Source organism: Bos mutus, chromosome 10 (assembly GCF_027580195.1).
Source record: "Bos mutus isolate GX-2022 chromosome 10, NWIPB_WYAK_1.1, whole genome shotgun sequence".
Taxonomy (NCBI): domain Eukaryota; kingdom Metazoa; phylum Chordata; class Mammalia; order Artiodactyla; family Bovidae; genus Bos; species Bos mutus.
Genome location: NC_091626.1, coordinates 49,785,918 through 49,789,586, shown reverse-complemented (window position 1 = coordinate 49,789,586; position 3,669 = coordinate 49,785,918). Strand labels below are relative to the sequence as shown.

General features: G+C 41.6%; 1 pseudogene; it reads right to left on the bottom strand.

Annotated features, from left to right (window-relative positions):
* Nucleotides 1-1,272: 1,272 nt before the first annotated feature.
* LOC102280224 (TAR DNA-binding protein 43 pseudogene) lies at nucleotides 1,273-2,667 on the bottom strand (annotated as a pseudogene).
* Between the last annotated feature and the right edge of the window lie 1,002 nt (nucleotides 2,668-3,669).

Below are 3,669 nucleotides of genomic sequence, written 5' to 3'. Positions count from 1 at the left end.
AAAAAAGCATCCAAGCACAGGAGAGAGAGCTGCAGCACGCAGCCTTCTTATGGGTAAGCAACAGACATCTGAACTTACTTGGAGACACCGTGAGTCACTAGTGAACTCTGCTTCCAAGTACTCCTGCAAAGCACACCATAGGCTCAGTACATGTTCTCAGCCCCTCAGCTTCAGTTCACATTACCACACTTACAGATCTGTGACAGAAGAGAACACACGCCATACAGCATTCACAGTAGTTGACAAACATCGTTTGACTTAACACATTCAGCTAACGTAGGTTAACTAAGAACAAAACTAAAAGTCTTCCAACAGATGCAGATGTCCTTTGAATGCAAAAAACATTTGTATGTTATTTGCTATCACTGCTCTCAGCACACTCTCTTACCAAAGCCACAGGACTGAGAGACACATCTTGTGTCTTTTTTGTAACACAAGTTACAAAATATCCATTATGCACCACCAAATCTCTGCACAGGCTCTTTCCTTTCCTCGCTCATTCTGTCACCATCATCAATTCCACACAAGGTTTCAAAAGTTTTAACAGGCCTCTGGTTCTATATCCCAGCCTTGCATTCACAGCATTGATACAAGCCCATGAAATAAAGAGTAGTGTATAAAAATGTGACACTTATTATCAAAGATGCAGCCTGTGCAGCGTGATAAGAATTCTTGAATGAGAAAGCATGCAGACAGAAGTATTCCTGTGGTAGAATTATTTACAGCACTACTTTCAGCAAAGTGCTTCTTCCATAAACATTTGAAATGAGATGAACTGGAAAGATTAAATGAAGGCTTTGTATTGTACTTTTGTATATGAAGGAGACAAGGGCTAAAAAAACAAAAACAAAAGAACCAAGCACTGTGATACCATGCTCTCCAAAGAGGAGATTTCCCAAGGGAAAAAAGTGATATGGTGGGATTTGAATGAAAACAAGAAAAACATAGTTCTAATCAATGGTTTCCATTTTGAACATGCAAATAATTCACTTCACAAGTCCATGGATAAAATATTGCAGGAGAAACATTTTGTAGTGTGTTGGTTTATCAGTCAGGTTAATAGCAGTTCACTTTCAAACACTCAATACTTCAACCCTTTATGTAACAAAACTTCTAAAATTCATTTAGCTCTTTTTCTAAAGAAAAATGCCAGATATACTGCTGAATATACTCCACACTGAAGAAGCCAATTTTAAAAATTCTTAAATACGTATTTTACAATATATTTACCATGCGTTTAGAAAAATTTGAATTCCCACCAGTTTATACCAACTAACCATAACCCAAAGTCAATATTCCCTAGCCAGAAGATTCAGAATCCATGCTTGGGCCAAAGCCTACATTAAAACCACTGCCTGACCCTGCATTTGATGCTGATCTCCAACCAATTGCTGCACCTGAATTAGAACCACTCTAAAAGTTATTTCCAGTACCCAAAGCCTGACTCGGCTCTCTCTGCATGTTGCCTTGGCTTTGGTTATGACCTGACAGCCCTGGCTGGTTCTGGTGACTGGCTAACATGCCCATCATACCCCAGCTGCTGTGCAGAGCTGCCTGGGCTGCAGCCATCATTGCTGGACTAATGCTAAAACCACCAACATTCATCCATCTGCCCATATTACTACCTGGATTATTTCCCAAACCAGCTCTGCCCTCTCTACTGCTGATCTACCGAATCCATTCTGACTCCCAAAGCCACCTGGATCACCACCACGTCTTCCACTGCTGTCTGTTGCTACCGTGTTCAGGTTCAGCCTTGGATATATGTATGTCGATTCCTTGAATGGTCACGTCCTCTCCACAGAGAGACTGGGCAACCTGATCATCTGCAAATGGAACTAGGCAAAAGCCCTGAACAGCATGGGATTGAAGACGTCTACCACTTCCCCGTACTGGCAAAAGAACTGCCGCAGCTCATCAGCAGTCATGTCCTCTGTACAGCACCCAGTAAACACCTTTCTGCTTCCCAAAGGCTCCTCTGGGCTTTGCTTAGAATTTGGAAGTTTACAGTCACACTGTTGTCCATCTATCACATGTTGCTGTGACATGACTTTTACCTGGGTTTCATATTCCATAAAATGAACAAAGTCAAATCCTTTCAAATGACCAGTTTTTAAAATATGCATTTATTTGTCTGTGTTGGGTTTTATTAGTTGCAGCATGTGAATTTTTAGTCGTGGTATGTGGGATCTATTAATAATTCCCTTAACAGGGATCGAACCCAGGCCCTCTGTATTGGGAGTGCAGAGTCTTAGCACTGGGCCACCAAGGAAGTCCCTGAATGACCAGTTTTAGAATCTTTCTTGACCTGAACCCTAAGACCCTCTCCAAGGGTACTAAAATACTCTTTTAGGTCCTGCTGTTTTCCATGGGAGACCCAACACTATTTCTGGACTACTTTTTTCATGTTCACTGCTGATGAAGCATCCATTTTTCTTTTGTTATTGTTGTGATAGCTGACATCGTACACCAGATTCCCTCAGCCGGCATTAGGGGCACGCAGAATACCTCCTACCAGATGGACACCTCTCATACACTGAGACACTGGCTTCCTGTAGTGCAGACCACGTGCCCCTAGAAGCTGGGCTGCATTGTCCCATCATTTTATGATGGTATGCCAACGGGCTCGTCATCTTCATCTTTGGTTACCCGAATATATTCAGACATCTTTGCTTGCCTTTCTGCTAGGAAGCCCGACAAGAAAACCGAAGCAGCGAGGAATCCTAGAGCAGTCTGGCTACCACTTCGCTACCGCACCCCTAGGCTTCTTTCTGAAAGGCAGGAAAGAGCAGTTACTCAGAGTGTGGGCTCTGGTATCTGACGTCTCCAATTTGAATCTTAATTTCACCATTTACAAACTGAGTTAGAGTGAGTTTCTTAATATCTTTTAGTCTGGAAAAGGTGGATAACATTTATACCTTATGGACTTTCTATGAGAACTATATCAGATAATACATGTGAAGCATTTGGTACACATCTCACAGTCAGCACTCAAGTGAACTCTCATGACACTGATGTTGCCAACCACCATGGTCTGTGCAACAATTTTTAAGTTGACACTATGACCTCCATCCTCTAGCAATAAAATGTTCTTAAATATAAGTACCATTTGAACATTGATAAATAATAAGGACTTACTATGGTAGCACTCTACTCAATACTCTGTAATGATCTATATGGGAAAAGAATATAAAAGAGTGGATCTCTGTATATATAAGAAAGAAAAATTACCACTCGGGATAGCATGACTTAACCCAGGTGAATAAGGGAAAATTCAGTTTTCTAGCTTTTTCTTTTACTTTCACACTACAACAAAACAGAGGACTTCTGACACCAGACGTGTGGGAGTTTTCTTGCACTACAAAATTCTTGGCTATTCATTGGTGTCTTAAAATTCTACTCAGTTCTGACATCATCTACCTGGAGATAGCACAAGAGCCCCCAGCTAAGGGCTCAGTCCCGCACAGGTGCTCCTGCTTCAGATGCCAAACCCAAGTCCAGATAGTTGCCTGTGCTTCTGAAGTTCCAGTGGCTTCCTCCTTGGTTGAGACTAATTTGCAACAGCATCTCACAGAATTCAGAGGAACATTTTCCTTACTAGGTTACCATTATAAAATAAAACTCAGGAATAGCTGGATGGAAGAGATGCATAGGGCAAGGCGTACAAAA